General features: G+C 39.1%; 1 pseudogene; it reads right to left on the minus strand.

The window, feature by feature from the left end:
- The window catches only part of LOC138423400 (tubulin alpha chain-like), a 33,860-nt pseudogene extending 16,212 nt beyond the window's left edge, over positions 1-17,648 (minus strand).
- Between the last annotated feature and the right edge of the window lie 1,654 nt (positions 17,649-19,302).

Below are 19,302 nucleotides of genomic sequence, written 5' to 3' on the forward strand. Positions count from 1 at the left end.
ACAAAATAGAAAGCCCAGAGATAAATCCATGCATCTATGGACACCTTATCTTTGACAAAGGAGGCAAGAATATACAATGGAGAAAAGACAATCTCTTTAACAAGTGGTGCTGGGAAAACTGGTCAACTACCTGTAAAAGAATGAAATGAGAACACTTTATAACACCATACACAAAAATAAACTCAAAATGGATTAAAGATCTAAACCTAAGACCAGAAACTATAAAACTCCTAGAGGAGAACATAGGCAAAACACTCTCTGACATAAATCACAGCAGGATCCTCTATGACCCACCTCCCAGAATATTGGAAATATAAGCAAAAATAAACAAATGTGACCTAATTAAAATTAAAAGCTTCTGCACAACAAAGGAAACTATAAGCAAGGTGAAAAGACAGCCTTCAGAATGGGAGAAAATAATAGCAAATGAAGCAATGGACAAAGAATTAATCTCAAAAATATACAAGCAACTCCTGAAGCCCAATTCCAGAAAAATAAATGATCCAATCAAAAAATGGGCCAAAGAACTAAACAGACATTTCTCCAAAGAAAACATACAGGTGGCTAACAAACTCAGGAAAAGATGCTCAACATCACTCATTATCAGAGAAATGCAAATCAAAACCACAATGAGGTCCCATTTCATGCCAGTCAGAATGGCTGTTATCCAAAAGTCTACAAGCAATAAATGCTGGAGAGGGTGCGGAGAAAAGGGAACCCTCTTACACTGTTGGTGGGAATGCAAACTAGTTCAGCCACTATAGAGAACAGTGTGGAGATTCCTTAAAAAACTGGAAATAGAACTACCATATGACCCAGGAATCCCACTTCTGGGCATACACACCGAAACCAGAATTGAAAGAGACACGTGTACCCCAATGTTCATCACAGCACTGTTTATAATAGCCAGGACATGGAAGCAACCTATATGTCCATCAGCAGACAAATGGATAAGAAAGCTGTGGTACATATACACAATGGAGTATTACTCAGCCATTAAAAAGAATACATTTGAATCAGTTCTAATGAGGTGGATGAAACTGAAGCCTATTATACGAGGGAAGTAAACCAGAAAGAAAAACACCAATACAGTATGCTAACGCATATATATGGAATTTAGAAACATGGTAATGATAACCCTATATGCAAGACAGCAAAAGAGACACAGATGTATAGAACAGTCTTATGGACTCTGTGGGAAAGGGTGAGGGTGGGATGATTTGGGAGAATGGCATTGAACCATGTATAATATCATATGTGAAATGAATTGCCAGTCCAGGTTCGATGCATGACACAGGATGCTCAGGGCTGGTGCACTGGGATGACCCAGAGGGATGGTATGGGGAGGGAGGTGGGAGGGGGGTTCAGGATGGGGAACACGTGTATACCCATGGCAGATTCATGTTGATGTATGGCAAAACCAATACAATATTGTAAAGTAATTAGCTTTCAATTAAAATAAATAAATTTATATTTTAAAATTTTAAACTACAAAGTAACAGTAAAATGATTGTAATTAAGACCCACACTTAGAGACGATTCTAAAATTTTTCAAGATTAAAAACAGCTTATCTAAAATAGAATGAGGATGTATTGACTTAGGTCTATCACCACCATTGCATGTCAAGAAAATTGATAAATGCCTTTCGATTTACAGCCAAATTTCTTGACTCTAAAATGATATAGTCCAATATCTAGTCTCTCCTTCTTTCACATACACACACACCCTGACAGCAAAATACAGACATTTGCTAATATGTATTTACCATATATCTTTAAGCAAACAATTACTTTATGATGCTGACTACAAAAATAAGGGAAAAAATTTAAAAAGAGAAAGAGGAGAGATGGGCTTTAGAATGTGTGGATCCCAGTCAGGAAAGTAACAAAGGAAATTTCTAGAAAGAGGCCATTCAGTAGCCCTAGAAAGCAACTGGTTCAGATCAGAGTAGATAAATTGATGGTGCTAGGAGGAAGGCATATGAGAAAAGATCTCAGCTTGAGAAGATATAAGGAATATATATGAAAATGTAAGATGCATATAACAGGTTTTTTTTTTACAAACAAAAGAGAAAAGTTAATTGCTAATCTAAAGGGGAAAAAACAAAGTTGTACTATAATGAGGTATCACCTCACACCAGTTAGAATACCCATCTTAAAAAGTCTACAAATAGAGACTTGCCTGGCAGTTCAGTGGTTAAGACACTGTGCTTCAGTGCAGGGGGCACAGGTTTGATCCCTGGTCAGGGAATTAAAATTTTGCATGAGGCACAGCCAAGAAAAAATGTCTACAAGTATTAAATGCTGGAGAGGGTGTGGAGAAAAGTGAACCTTCCTACATAGTTGGTAGGAATATAAAATTGGTGCAGCCAAAATGGACAACAGTATGGAGGTTCCTTGTGTTAGTTACTTAGTCATGTCCAGCTCTCTGCATATGCAACCCCATGGACTATAGCCCACTTGGCTGCTCTGTCCACTGAATTTTCTAGTCAAGAATACTGGAGTGGTTGCCATTTCCTTCTCCAAGATACACACCACTTAACAGATACACACCACTATAAATAAAATACATAAACAACAAGGATTTACTATATAGCACAGGAAACTGTACCAAATATCTTGCAATAACCTATAATGAAAAAGAATCTGAAAAAGAATATGTATGTGTTAGGTAGGTTTAGTTGCTAAGGCGTGTCCAACTCTTGGGCTGCAGCCTGCCAGGCTCCTCCACGGGATTTTCCAGGCAAGAATACTAGAGTGGGTTGCCATTTCCTTCTCCAGAAGGACATGTATGTATTACATATGTATAAATGTATTACAAATGTATGTATTACATACATACAAATAAATATTTATATGACAGAATCATTTTGCTATATACCTGAAACTAACAAAATATTGTAAACTATCAACTATAGTTTAATAAAAAATAAAGCAAAGTTATGTAAAAAGCCATAATTCAAATGTGGAGAAAGTAAACCTTTGGCATGATCTTAGCCAATTGATAAGGAGAAAAGAAACACCATTCTGCCACAGCACAGTACATGACCCAGCACAGTTAAAAGGTGAACATTTTCAGAGTCAATTTATGAATAAAGAATAAAAAGATTCTGTTGATTGCTGTTTCATATCAAATTAGAAATATAACAATCTCTTTTTGCACTATTTAAGAGGCTTTTTTCAAAGAAAATTTTCAGTATTTTTAAATGCTGAATTTTTTTAAATTTTATTTTATATTAGAATATATTGGAGTTGATTTATAACGTGCCAGTTTTAGTGAGTGAAAGTGAAAGTGAAAATCGCTCAGTCCTGTCCGACTCTTTGCGACCCCAAGGAATTCTCAAGGCCAGAATACTAGACTGGATAGCCTTTTCCTTCTCCAGGGCATCTTACTAATCCAGGGATCAAACCCAGGTCTCCCGCATTGCAGGCAGATTCTTTACCAGCTGAGCCATCAATTTTAGGTGTACAGCAAAGTGATTCAGTTATACATACGAATATATCCATTCTTTTTCAATCTTAAAAAATAAAAATACAAGGCAGTTGATAAATGGTGAAGACTGATGAAAATAAAAAAGTGAACAAAATAGTACAGGCAATAATATCACCTCTCAGTAGTGTATCAGTGTATTATTTATTATCAAAAAAACTAACCTTCAGAAGTAATAGATAAATAACCCTAAAATACACAGAGAATGTATAATCATATGATTTAATATTCTGGAGAACCACCAAAGGAAATGCAATCAAAAATATTCAAAAGAGCTTGCCTTTAGGAAACCAAAAAACTGTTGAATAAAAACAGTTCTTTTACTTTAATCATAAACTCTTCTTAATTGTTATTATATGTTCATGTATTCAATTTATAATTTTTTAAAAACTTTTTGAAGGAGTTTGGGTGTCATATCCTTCCTAAACCTGAAGACCTAAGTGACTTTCCCTTGTACTTGCATAGTATTCAATGCATACCTCCAATGTGGCACTAATTTCACTGTACACATATGACTATGTGTTCATCTCCTCAACCAGACTGTTCTTTTGGAGTAGAAATTAAATTTTATTCACCACTCTACCCTCATCTCCTGGTACATTATCTGGTGCAGAATAAATAATAATTATATATTCACTTAATAAATAATCAATCATATTGGGTAATCTAGATTAAAATCAGTATTTTGACCCATTTGTGAGCATGAATACAAACAGAGATATTTAATTCTTTCATTCCCTTGTCATACATTTTAACTCTAGTGGGCTAAGGATCACATAAAGCTACATGTCTCCAAACCACCAGTGTTTAGCAGACACAGCAAGGGAATTTTAACCATAATATAATATTCAGAATTCATCACACCTAGAATTTAAATGTAGAGCAAATGGTGGTTCTCGGTCAAAAAAAAAGTAGACTCACAGATATAGAGAACAAACTTGGGGTTATCAGTGGGGAGAAAGAAGGGGGAGAGGCAATATGGGGAGGAGATTAAGGGATGCAAACTATTATGTAGGAAATAAACTACAAGGATATGTTGTACAACATAGGGAATATAGACAATATTTTATAATAACTACACATTGAATATAATCATTAAAAATTTTGACTCACTATATTGTACTCCTGTAACACATAGATTTGAACAACTATACTTCAAAAAATTTTTAATTTTAAAATAATTCAAATCATAAAATATTTTAAAGTTGGTTTTAAGTCTATCCAGTTTTAAATCAACACACCAAGCTCAAAAATGTTAAAACCACTCACTAACTCACAGCGTGACACTATCAGTCTTAATTTGGTATTATTTCATAGAAATGTTGCAATTACAATTTAGTCCACATTGATCAGCAAAAGTTAAAGGGCAAAATTAATTAATGGAAGTAGTAAAGGGCAAAAAATTAATATGATGACACATCTAAAATGCTTAGAGTGTAGAGAGGCACGGTTATTTTGAGATTATCCAAATTGATTTTGCAAAAGAACAGAAGGGAAAATCTGTGAATAAAGCTGAATTTCAAGATGCTTAATTGTATGTCAGTATTTAAAAAAATAATTACTAAATATGACAACCGCCTTATAGATTTGAAACTTCTGACTAATAGACCTAACAATGGCTAATGACATTACAAATAATCTGTGAAGAAAATTGTACAGCAGCTGCATTGAAACTGTGTCTTCCCAGTTGGTGTGTGAATTTATACTAAAACTTCATATTTTAAGAATTACTCAATTTTATTAAAATGCATGAATAGTTTTAGACACCATATAAAGTATATAAATTTTTTAAGTTGCAAAGATTTTCTGGTGATACTTATTTTGAATACATAAGGAACAGTGTCATAGTCAAACAATGAATTCAACATGCTTATAGAATATATGAGGGCTTTAGATCAAGCAACAGTGAGTAGTTGGTGACAATAAATATTCTTATCTTTTAGAATATTTGTGCGACTTGTAGTCCTAACATAAACCAAATCCAAAAGTAAAATCAGAATATTAACTTTTCTGTTTACAAAACCCCATCATTACATCTCACTTTCTCACTTGCTACGAATAAATTTCAGAGCTAGACTTGGCAGGTGTTTCAAAATATATTTTAGGTCAAAGGAAAGTAAGAGAGATTAGAAGGAGAGGCTCTTTATCACAGAGTTATGAAGTATCTATTCTAATAACAGAATGTTAATTTTTCAGTCCTTTGTGACTCTTTGCAATTCCATGGACTGTAGACCACCAGGCTTCTGTCCTTGGGATTCTCCAGGCAAGAATACTGGAGTGGGTTGTCATTTCCTCCTCCAGGGGATTCCTGGCCCGGGAATTGAACCCAGGTCTCCTGCATTATGGGCAGATTGTTGACTGTCTGAGCCACTAGAAAGACCAATAATGAATAGAGTCTAGGATTTAAGTCTTGTGATGTTCAATGGTCTTTCTACTAAATGATGGTTTCCAGTCCTTTTCAACTACTAAAACACATATCCTGTCAGGTCTCAATTAGCAGTCATTTGTAAAGTAGTAAAACCTGCAATGAGTGGTTTCCAAACTAAGTAACTTTCTAAATTAATTAATTATTGGCCGTGCCGGGTCTTAGTTGCAGTGCATGGGCTCTCTAGCTGCAGTGCATGGGCTCTCTAGCTGCAGTGCATGGGCTCTCTAGCTGCAGTGAACAGACTTGGTTGACCCCACGGCATGTGGAATCTTCATTCCCCAACCAGAGACTGAACTCACGTCTCCTGCGTTGGAAGGCAGACCATCAACCACTGGGCCACCAGGGAAGTCCCTAAACTAAGTAATTTTCAAAGCCTCTCCCACTCCCACATGCCAAGAAATGGCTCACCACAAGTAGCATACAGCCTCTTGATGAAAGTGAAAAAGTTGGCTTAAAGCACAGCATTCAGAAAACTAAGATCATGGCATCTGGTCCCACCACTTCGTGGGAAATAGATGGGGAAACAGTGGAAACACTGTTATTTTGGGGGGCTCCAAAATCACTGCAGATGGTGATTGCAGCCATGGAATTAAGACACGCTTACTCCTTGGAAGAAAAGTTATGACCAACCTAGATAGCATATTCAAAAGGAGAAACATTACTTTGCCAACAAAGGTCCGTCTAGTCAGGGCTCTGGTTTTTCCAGTGGTCATGTATGGATGTGAGAGTTGGACTGTGAAGAGGGCTGAGCGCTGAAGAATTGATGCGTTTGAACTGTGGTGTTGGAGAAGACTGTTGAGAGTCCCTTGGACTGCAGGGAGATCCAACCAGTCTATTCTGAAGGAGATCAGCCCTGGGATTTCTTTGGAAGGAATGATGCTAAAGCTGAAACTCTAGTACTTTGGCCACCTCATGTGAAGAGTTCACTCATTAGAAAAGACTCTGATGCTGAGAGGGATTGGGGGCAGGAGGAGAAGGGGATGACAGAGGATGAGATGGCTGGATGGCATCACCGACTCGATGGACGTGCGTTTGAGTGAACTCCGGGAGTTGGTGATGGACAGGAAGGCCTGGCATGCTGCGATTCATGGGGTCGCAAAGAGTCAGACATGACTGAGCAACTGAACTGAACTGAACTGAACTGAAGTAGCATAATTGGAAGAAATAACAGACACCCACATGAAACCTAGAACAACATTCTATACTTGCCAGCTAAAGTAGTTAGGAGTGATAGTAAATTATAACAGGTTATGAAAGAAGTTTAAGAAACACCTTTTTATGAGCTACATTTATAAAGCTGCCTACAATATCCTTATGCTTAAAATGATCCTTCTGATTATTGGAGGAAACATAAATATAACCCTGTCAGACTTAACAAACAAGTGTCAGCTATCTAGCATCTCTGATCCAAGATGTTCAAGTACCTTAAGATCCATATAACACATACCACCAAGCAGGCAGATATTGGATTGTGCTTTTTCATCACTGTTGGCTCTAATATTAATATAATACCTATTGAGGCATTTCAAAATTGTAAACACATAATTCATGCATGGACAGTGAGCATAAAAACAAATGCCTTTTTGCATCTGGGGGATGAATTAATAGAAAAAATAGGAACGATTAGAGAAAAAGTCTGTTCTTGCTTCCTAGAGTGAAGTTCTTGCATGAGATCTTCATGCAGCCTGTGGATCTAGTTCCCAGAACAGGGATCAAACCCGGGCCACCAGCAATGGCAGCATGGAGTCCTAGCCACTGGACCACCAGTAAAGTCCTGGCACATATGTGTCTTTTAAAAATTTATACTATGGGACCCAAAAAAATTCTTCCCCTAAGAAAAACATTTTAAGAGAACTATCTCTCTATGTCCAAAGATGTACATCTAAAGTCACTTGATGATGAAAAATTAGAATCAACCTAATTGTGAAGCAATGGTTAATAGACAATTGTTATAGTTTCATTGTTAATGCATAAAATAACAAAAATAAGTTAAAAGCTAATAGTTTTCAGAAATAATAATACTGGTGAGGAAATAAATATTCATGGTAAAACACTGATGAAAAAATGGATAACGCAAAACATATTCACAGAATGACTTAAATTATTTAAAGTGTACTATATAGTATATATTTCTGCAGAGGAAAAGGCCTGTTTCTTTTAAATTATGCAAAATATTAACTGAAGTTATCTTTAGGTTTTGTCTTAGTGGGTGATTTATATTTCTTTTCTTAATATATTGGAAAATTTTCTCAGCAAGTCTGTGTTAAGCTAGTGAAAAAGTCAAAGTATTAGTGGCTCAGTTGTGTTTGACTCTTTGTGACCCCATGGACTGTAGCCTGCCAGGCTCCTTTGTCCATGGGATTCTCCAGGTGAGAATACTGGAATGGTTTGCCAAGCCTTTCTCCAGGGGATCTTCTCAGGGGAATTGCCAGCAGTCCAGTGGTTAGGACTCTGTACTTTCACTGCCCAGGGACCCGGGTTCAATTCCTGGTTGAGGAACTAAGATCCCAAAAACTGCACAGTGTGGCTAAAAATAAAGTGGGGGGAGCGGTATAAAATTAAAAGTAATCAAAAATTAAAGGTATTTTATAAAATAATTTCTTAATAAAAATATACACATTTCTACCTCATATAAGGACATATGAGGCTTTAGATTCTTCCTGCTGTCCTGACTCACATGTTACAGTGAAATTAAGGCATGTATTTCTGATAGAAGACAATACTGTAAGACTGCACCATAAAAACAAAACTAGAAATTTCCAGCAATGAAGATTCTCACCCAACAACCTTGAATCAGTTCTGTATATGGAGTTTTTGCCAAAATATGGACTACTTTTTTTCTTTTAAAACATCTTACTTAGAAATCCTGAGATTTCTCAGAATTTCACTTAAAGATTAAAGATTTTTCAGAAATTATTTTTTAAAACATCTGCAAACTCATGAAAATACATAATTGTTCTATTTTAATGATTTTTCTGTTGTCAAGTCTTTTTGTTCTTCATGTTACTATGTCATGAAGTGTATTACTATGAAGTTACTATATCATGGATGTGTCGTCCCAAGAAACTATGTTATCATTTTACCTGAATCCATCTCAACGAAGATTAAGAAATACCACATTAAGAAATACCACAATCACATTAAGAAATGTGATTGTGAGATGTTTATATTTTAACATCTCTGAGGCGCGGATGCTTCTCACACTTCATGGCATGTCATGTAAATTCATGGCACTTTTTTCTTTCTTTACAGTCTTTTAAATAATGGTTCACTTTACGTGTCCAATTCAGTTAAACATTCCAACCCCTCACGTCTTCCATTTGATCACCTCAAATCAATAATGCAAAACCTTGATTTTGTAAACTCCAAACTGCCAAAACCTCTAACATTTAAGAACATTTCCTAAGTCCAGAACTCTTCTCTCAAAAATCAACAAACCACTTAACTTGACCAACAACTGGTTTGCAGGGCAAAGGATAGAGAAGACCTATACAAATGTGTTGTTTCAGAGTTTGTACAAGGAACGTACCCAGGCAACAGTGTAAATGTGTTACGTGCACAACATTTCAAGTTAGCCGTCAATGATATAGAAAGCAATTATTGAACTGATGGCCAAAGACATTGGATATGTGTCAGCTCTGGACTCTGAAGCTAGACAGCTGCTGCTGCTGTTGCTGCTGCTGCTAAGTCGCTTCAGTCATGTCTGACTCTGTGCAACCCCAAAGACGGCAGCCCACCAGGCTCCCCCATCCCTGGGATTCTCCAGGAAAGAACACTGGAGTGGGCTGCCATTTCCTTCTTCAATGCGTGAAAGTGAAGTCGCTCAGTCGCGTCCGACTCTTAGCGACCCCATGGACTGCAGCCTACCAGGCTCCTCCGCCCATGGGATTCTCCAGGCAAGAGTACCAGAATGGGTTGCCATTGCCTTCTCCAGCTAGACAGCTAAGCTCACTCAAAAATAAGAGAATGAAACTATCTAGCTTCCTACTTGACTGAGATGGTTTCAGTTCAGTTCAGTCAGTCGTGTCTGACTCTTTACAACCCCATGAACCGCAGCACACCAGGCCTCCCTGTCCATCACCAACTCCCGGAGTCCACCCAAACCCATGTCCATTGAGTCGGTGATACCATCCAATCATCTCATCCTCTGTCGTCCCCTTCTCCTCCTGCCCCCAATCCCTCTCAGCATCAGAGTCTTTTCCAATGAGTCAACTCTTCGCATCAGGTGGCCAAAGTACTAGAGTTTCAGCTTCAACATCAGTCCTTCCAATGAACACCCAGGACTGATCTCCTTTAGGATGGACTGGTTAGATCTCCTTGCAGTCCAAAGGACTCTCCAGAGTCTTCTCCAACACCACAGTTCAAAAGCATCAATTCTTTGGTGCTCAGATTTCTTTATAGTCCAATTCTCACATCTGTGCATGACCACTGGAAAAACCATAGCCTTGACCAGACGGACCTTGGTTGACAAAGTAGTGTCTCTGCTTTTTAATATGCTGTCTAGGTTGGTCATAATTTTCCTTCCAAGGAATAAGTGTCTTTTAATTTCATGGCTGCAATCACCATCTGCAGTGATTTTGGAGCCCAGAATATAAAGTCAGCCACTGTTTCTACTGTTTCCCCATCTATTTGCCATGAAGTGATAGCACCAGATGCCATGATCTAGAAGCTGCTTTTCTGACAAGTACTTTATATATCTCTGGTGGATGGCTCAGAACCTGGGTGAAGCAACTGCATTATTCCTGAGGAAGGACAAGCAGCTTGTTGTGACCCTCAGTCCCTGACATCACGCTTGGAAGACCTCTTCAATCAATATAGAATTTTTTTGAAAGTTGTACCTGTGATTAATATCAATACTACTTTTGTTTTCCCCAAACCATCTGTGTTTAACTTGGGACAGACATTCATTTCAAATAGACCTGGTATATTACAGAAGACCAAGTAACTATACCTGTTTACTTATGATTGGTCCTTCCACATTAGAAAGGAAAAATTTATTCCATTTTGCCAGTGATACCTGTTCGACTGAGCTTCCCAAATGGCGCTAGTTGTAAAGAACCCATCTGCCAATGCAGGTAGATATAAGAGACGCAGTTTCAATCCCTGAATCAGGAAGATCCCCTGGAGGAGGGTATGGTAACCCACTCCAGAATTCTTGTCTGCAGAATCCCAGGGACAGAGGAGCCTGGCAGGCTGCCATCCATAGTGTCACACAGAGTCAGACCCAATGGAAGCGACTTAGCACACATGCAAGCCTCTGTTAGAGTGTATCTGTGACTTAGATACAAGATACAGTGTATCTGCAGTGTATCTAGAGCGTTAGAGTGTATCTAGACTGTATCTAAGCAAAAAACAGAGGAAGAGAACTTAATTTTAAAAAAAAAAAAGGGAAAAGGAAAGACAGTAATAGATTCCATAATCAAGGCAGCAATAGCAGGGGCTTCCATGATAGCTCTTACAGAGGGTGACAAGGTGGCAAACATCAGACATTCTAACAGAAGAGAAAATTAAAATAGAATAAAAAGATGAAACATCTTTGCAGCTGAAGGATTCATACATTCAAGTGCATCAATTGCTTTAATAGACCCACATTCAATTTATAATAAATTTATGAATGAAGGAATAACACATTAAATATTTGTCGCAAAAGTCCCTATCTAACTTTGGTTATGACTCTCAATCTTAATACTGATATTCTTAAAAACATGGAATCCCTGAAATGTTTTTCTGGCAGGAATTATTAGATATGGTAGTGTCATATTCCCTCAAAGGGCATTTTGCTTATTAATTCATTCAATAGTTATCTTTCTCAGCTAGTAAACAAGCTCAGTAAAGGCAGAAGGCGTTTTTATAGTTTGCATCTCCTTTATCCAGCACTGTATTCTCAGCACCAAGAACAGTGTCTGGCACATAGCGTGTGTCTAATACATAATTGTTGAATAAATGGAAACTGTACATATCATTTAGGAATTTCATACAATTCACTATATCTTTATAGCAACAAGATAAAATTGCTTAACATTACTTAAGACTGAATAAGTACAGCATGCTCAGAAATTTGTGGCTGAGTATCATTTGAAGTGTATTTCAATACATTTCAATGCATTGAAGTGTATTTCAGCTTGGTAATTAAGTAATCCCTTCCAAATACTCCAGCACAAATACTTGAAATTAGTATAAGTCAGATACTCATGCACAGCCCATCAGCAAATTCCTTCTCAGAAAGCGAGAACATGAGGTATAAGTGAACATGAAGAGGCCTGGGTCCTATGTTTCATGCTATAAAAACTACACACAGTGCTGGACTTCCTGTGGTTAGTAATACTCTGGTAACTCGTTTGGAGAGTTAGATGCAGTCTTAGTGGAGAAGCAGAAGGCTTGCTAGCTCTAGTGGCTAAGTGCCAGTGGAGGGCAGCAGAGAGCTACTTCAGACAAAATAACATTTAAGAGGAAGAAAACAGCTCCCAGTTGAGAGCAGGGTCCTTCGCCAGATCTACAGCCTGCTACTGAAGAGGCAGCCCATTTGGAAAGCCAGCGCACACGGTAGCCAGCAAGAATGGAATTCCCAAATACATTAATGTATGAAGCCAAGAAGGAAGGGAGATGGGCAAAAAACAAGGCCAAAACATTCAGAATAATTCAAACTGGGAATCAGCACAGATCCCAAGAGCCACTGATTAAGATAGTGATCTCTCTCCAGAGCTGCTGAATCAGAGGATGTCTTACATCTGTTTCAATTCCAAAATCTAGGATCCTAAGTCGTTAACAAACATGTTTTGAGTATAATCGTTTTGCATTGATTGTCCCTCCTATAAAAAATATAAATATTATATTTTTTACATTATTTTTGCTATCTTTTTGCAAAGATTATCCCTCAAGAAGAAAATAGAAACAGTATAGATAATATAAATATGTTAGCATTAAGAGGAGAAAATCATACATGAGTGAAGAGCAGTAAGCACAGATTCTATCATGGTGCAAGTTTCCCAATAATCCCCTAAAAGTTGAGACTTCTCAAATATATGTGGTAGGATCTTGGTGAGGCCTAAGGAACAGCAGCAGGCCAGTCAGTAACCCTGGTTCCCAGTGTGAGGACCTCAACCCTGAGGACCCCCCGCAGTAAGATGCAACCTAGTCGAGGCCAGAATTCATGCTGCTGCTCTGGGGCTTCCTAGAGGTACGAGATCAGGTGAGCAATTTAGTCTCTCTAGGCCAATTTCCTCACTTCTAAAGCAAAATAATACCCATCTCTTGAATCTGAGAGGAATTCACAGAAGAAAATATGCCTTGCTAATTTTATACCAATATAGGGTATTTTTATTACCAGTCTGAGTTGTATGAAGAGCAGGAGGACATCTAGAGAGACGAGAAAAGAGAAAGCAAAAAGCATCTTAAATATAAGCCCTTCAGAGATTCAGAATTTTCTTTATGATGAAACTGTTCCTTCTGTCAACCCAGGTCAGTATAGTTTTGATTCTCCTCATAAATGTCTTGAGCCTCCTTGGAGCCTATATTAAATGCTGAGCATATTGGCATCTGGATAAGGAAATAGCAACCCACTCCGGTATTCTTGCCTGGAAAATCCCATGGACAGAGGAGCTTGGTGGGCTACAGTCCATGGGGTCACAAGTGTTGGACATGACTTAGCGACTAAACCACTACCACCATACTTGCATCATAGGGTAATATGTGCCTCCTGTGAACAATCTTCTCCTTGAGAAGTATGTGTGATGATATTTTAAGCCACATAGAAATGGGAGACATTTTACTGCCATCTCTTGAAGAAATGTATTCATAGGGCCACAGAAACGGGAAGGAAATGTAGGCTGCTTGCAGCCAGAATACTTTGGCTCTGGCTAATAATAATAATAAATAATCATTACCATGACGATATGGGAACATGTTAGGTAAACTCAAATACAGCTGCCCCAGCTTTGTGTTCAGTTGTTCCATTCCCACACTGTGATTTTTCTGGATGGACAGCAGAGGGCTGAGTGAATGCCAACGAATTGGTAAATGTTGACTGGAAAGTCTAATATTTTTGCCATTTCTAAAAATCAGACCAAGGGGGAGAAGGGAAGGACATGAAGAACTAGGATTCCTCAGTTCCTTTAATTGCAATTTCTGACAAGATGCCCAACTGGAGAATTCAGAATCTACACTGAAGAGTCACAAATGACCACAGAGTCACCCAAAGAGGGTCCTGGCAAATGAGGACTGGAGAGTTATTGATTTACAGTTGTTTTGAGCAATAGGGACATGGGGTGTTTGACCTCCTCATTTTGTAATTAAGGAAGCTAAGGTCAAGAAAGTAGCATGGGACGTCCCTGGAGGTACAATGTATAAGAATCCACCAGCCAATGCATGGGACACGAATTCATTCCCTGGTTGAGGAAGATTCCACACGCTGCAGAGCAACTAAGCCCATGTGCCACGATTACTAAGCCCATGCTCCAGGGCCTGTGTTCTGCAGCAAGAGAAGATATCACGAGAAGCCCATACATCACAACAAAGGGTAGCTCCCACTCACCACAACTAGAGAAAGCCAATGTGCAGCAACAAAAACCCAACACAACTAAAAATAAATTAATTAATTTAAAAAAAAGAAAGAAAGTGGTGTGACTAGCTTAGGTTCTCCCTGGAGTTAATTATGTGTCTAGTTGTCTTATCAGACTAAAATACTACCGGGCTAAAATATCTAGTAAGTCAATCAGTGGCAAAATTACATAGTAAAATCGCAGAAAGTACTGGTCAAGTGTAAAATATAATAAACAAAGTTGGCTTCCTTTAAAGTTATAAAACATGGATCCATACATTCCAGCAGTCATCATCTGCTTTGCTATTAGGAATTGAAACATACACTTTACTGAGTGCATGAACAAACTATGCCCACACACGTGGCCAACTTATAAGGTCACAGAGAATGAGATGAATTCTTTACCTCTGTTTAAAGTATGAAATGCCAAGAAAATGCTAACATAGTTACTCTGAAATGTCTTAGGCTATGCAGTCTCTCTGTCATGACTAAGACTTCACCTGTGCCCAGATAATCCTTGATACAAAAAGAGATGAAGACTATCTAGTAATGGGAATCCCATTTCTTTGAATTTAAAAATATTTCAAGCAAGGTGATCTACACAGAGTATATAAATATGGTGACTTAAAGGAGGGAGTTATTTTTAGTGTGTTCCATGATATTGACTAGACAGCAATCTGAAATCATCTAAATGGTTGACCCAAATGGAATGAAATATTGGAAATTTCTAATTTTTTCCAATTTTGTTAAGTATTTGCGCAGTAATACAATTGATTTTAATTTGGAAAATTAACTAAATAAAGCACAATCCATAAAACTATTTTTTTAGAACTAGTCTCTTGAAATTAAAAGGCAATTGCTTCTTCAAAGAAAAGCTATGACAAACCTAGACAGACTATTAAAAAGCAGAGATGTTACTTTGCTGACAAAGCTTCATATAATCAAAGCTATGGCTTTTCTAGTAGTCATGTACAGATGTGAGAGTTGGACCATAAAGAAGGCTAAGGCTGAAGAATTGATGCTTTTGAATTGTGGTGCTGGAGAAGACTCTTGAGAGTCCCTTGGATAGCAAGGAGATCAAACCAGTCCATCCTAAAGGCAATCAGTCCTGAATATTTATTGGAAGGACTGATGCTGAAGCTGAAGCTCCAATACTTTGGCCACCTGATGCAAAAAGCCAGCTCATTGGAAAAGACCCTGATGCTGAGAAAGATTGAGGGCAGGAGGAGAAGAGGGCAACAGTGGATGAAATGGTTGGATAGCATCACCAACTCAATGGACATGAGTTTGGGCAAATTCCAGGAGATAGTGAAGGACAGGGAAGCCTGGTGTGCTAGATAGTCCATGGGGCTGCAAAGAGTCAGACATGACTGAGCAACTGAACAACAACAACAGTCTCTTGACATGGAATTTAAAACATTAGAAGAATGTTCTAATCATTTGTAACAGCCGTATATGCACACTTGAGGTTGGTAAGCATCTTTCTTTTTATTTATTTATTTGGTAAGCATCTTTCTTTTTCTCATTGCCATAACCTATACTCCTTAAGATCTCCTTGAATACAAAAGAGTACTTTTTGCCAGACCATTAAGATTTATTAGAAAACCCAAGATATCTCACTCTGAAAGCCCACTCCTCAGTTAACTTTCCACTTACTATTGAGCACTGTGGTCACTAGATGTCGCTGCTGCTGTTTGAATAAGATTTTTTTAACCTCTTCCAAAAAAAAAAAAAAAAATTCTTGGGATTTGGGAAAATTGTTTTTAACTGCTTTTGCGATTCTGATGAGTGGATGATATCTTCTATATTAATGAATGCAGATCACTTATTTTTCAGATGAAGAAAAAAAACTAAAAAGGTGAAGTAACTTGCTAAGGAGTCATAAGAAGAGCATGGTAGAACCAGAGCTGCAAAGCTCTGTTCTAACATCTATAATTTTTTTAGGTTTAAAAAAAAAACTAAAATATTTTAAATGGGAGCAACAAAGGTAATCATCTTTTAAACCAAAACTGGAAAAAAATACTTATTATATATTAATTTTATTTTTCTGTGTAATGTCCTTCTCCTTGGAAACTGGATACATTCGAATCCTGATGACACAGGACTTTCTCCCGCCAGACTTTAAGAAGTAAGAGAACCTGACAAAAGGCCATCAGCTAAGCTCAGGTGATTCCTTCCTCAGGACAGTCTCCTACAAAGAGAGGTTGGGAGAGGAAATGCCAGCAAGCCCAGGACAGTCTCCTCCATAAAGTTATTAAAACTAGACCAGCGTTCACAACACATAAACAATCTGATACAGAGAGCATCTCCAGCCCAGCTTTCCTGCCAAAACAGAAAAGAAAGCCAGCAGAGTTCTCTTCAGAAGGCAGGAGCTAAGAAGGAAGCAGAGGAGGCTGTGAGCAATCCTGAAATGCTTTCACACACTGAGGTGAGAAGAAAGAGGAAGGCAAGTTAACCAAAGAGGCAACCAAGTGCCACGGCTGAAGCTTCCAGATTTTTCGGCTCCTAAGAGAAAACCAAAAATTCACTATCCCTCGGGTGTATTGGCAGGCAGGGGATAGAGGGAGGGGAGCTCTCCCACCCTCGCACACAGTGGTTGGACCCCCTTCTCAGTCCCCACCTCAAGTAAAGAAGAGTCGGGGGAGGAATGGACGTGCCCTGAAAAGAGAAGGAGCCAGCATCGCGGCCAGCCTTGGGAAAATCTCCACAGATGAGCATTTTTGTTGCGTTAAGTGCACTGCATTAGCAGCCTAAACACGTAGGGGAAGGCTAACATCGCCTGTTAATATAATGCGGGAAAGGAATGATAGACCTGGGAGTTGAGGGTGGAAGCGCTAGTTTGATGTAAAACAAAACGAGAAGATTCTGGGGACTTAAGTTCTTAGGGTTTGGGGCGTTGCCTCACACCACCGGGGAGACATGTACTAGGCCATCCCTTTCAGAAGAGATATAGCTGTATCTATATTTCGACTATTTAGAAAATACTTTCTGCAGTATGAAAAAGAGGTCCATGGTTCTGAGGTTGTCTCTGGGATGTCTCCTTTAAACTCCGGCAGCGGTCGGGGCTGAGAACTGACAAGTAGAGAGGTTCTGAGAAACTCAGCATAGAAATGGTCACCTCCACCCACCTCGCGCTGCGTCTTTTCTGTCACACTATTTGGATAGGTTGTAGAGACAGAAATAAAGATAGGCATGGGGAAGGTGAGAAATTGGGAAAGGAAAGCAGAGAGGGGAGGAAGAAAAGGAAGGGAAAACTTTAGGAATGAAACCAAATTAAAGTCCAATTATTTATCAGGGTAGGGTTTTGGTTTGGGGTTTGCCCCATACGAATTCAGCTTGTTTTTTCCTCGGCTTTCTAGCAAACTTTCAGCTTGAACAATGTTCTAGGTACATAAAGATATGCAAAACAAAACTTTGGACGGATGGGGCGGGTAGAAACGCATGCAGGGTCGGCGCGCGGCTGTGGACAGCTCGCTCGCTGCTAAGCAGGGCACCCCCCTAACTTCAGTTTTCCTAGCCCCTCGCACCCGCTTAGTATCTCCTTTCCCCAAGATCTGCTTGAGAGCAGCAGGCAAGATCCGGATGTAAGGTTGGTTTTCTCTGTGCGATGAGATAGGAGATATATCTCTCCGGCCGATAGCTAGGAGCCACCAAAACTAAAATCCGAAAACGTCTCTGGTCCTTTCGGGGTCCAGTCTCAAATTACCCTGCAAAATGTGGACGTTTCGTGAACTCCAGGATTCAGTGTAAAGACCTGGGATTTCTCCTGGTTCGGCCTTCCCGGGCCACATGGGTGACACCCCCCCCCCCCCAACATGGCTTTCTCCCAACACCTTTACTTCAGAACTTCAAACAACCCATTTAGGAAAATCAAAGGACTCTTTGGGCTCGAGGGTTCGAATAGAGAAGAACCCGGGCCGCACAACTCCGCGTTTGCGGCGGGGAGGGGCTTGATGTGGACCGGGGAGAATTCGGGGGTAAAGGCCCCGCGGTGAACAACTGGCAGACAGGGGGACCCGGGTCCGGGCTGTGTAATTTCCCTAAGAACGCCCTTCAAAAAGCACTGGAATGTGGGGTTCCGGCATCAACTGTTGCCTTTTGAGACCTGAATTCAGGCTGCTCTGGACGAACTTTGGTCAAAAGTGGATTCTCTCTCCAGATCCCAATATTCCCTGACCTGCTTCCCCGGCGCGCTCTGGCGCTTTGCTGGAAGAGGATCGCTCCGTCAGAGACTAGGCGCTTCCGTCAATTACGCAGAGCAATTATTAAGAAAATATTATGATGATGTTGTAGGGCGGAAGGGGACTAAGGGGGTGGGGGAGGGGGGAGTTAGTTTGGAGAGCAATTTGCAAAGGAATATTAACTTTGATTCCCGAGGTCACCGCCGGAAAACCGGTTGGCGTTGGCTGAACTGCATAGCTCTTCCTCTAGGTGGCGGCCGTTGGTACCCAACAACCGTTAGGCGGTGCTGACTCCAAACACAGGATTAAGCTTCTTGCTGGTTAAAAATAATAATAGTAATAATATAGAGGTGTGGGGCTGTTTTTCCCCCCTTTTGGATATTTATTTATTGCAGGGAAAAGTCATTGATTTTTCTAAGCAAACTGTGTTTCTCCTTCACTTGGTGGAAAATAAAAACTGTTTGAATAAATAAGTTATTTCTGAACATTTTGTTGTCAAAGTGTTAAATGTTCCCGTCATTTTTATTCAAACACTAACATGATTACAGCCAATTATATATTCACCAGTGTTCTTTATTTTAGAGTAATTGTACTTGTCACTAATAAAACAGAGGCATAATAGATCGCTACTGTTCTGGATTTTCAAGCAATTTTGTGTAATTTGATT

This window comes from Ovis canadensis, chromosome 18, assembly GCF_042477335.2.
Source record: "Ovis canadensis isolate MfBH-ARS-UI-01 breed Bighorn chromosome 18, ARS-UI_OviCan_v2, whole genome shotgun sequence".
Taxonomy (NCBI): domain Eukaryota; kingdom Metazoa; phylum Chordata; class Mammalia; order Artiodactyla; family Bovidae; genus Ovis; species Ovis canadensis.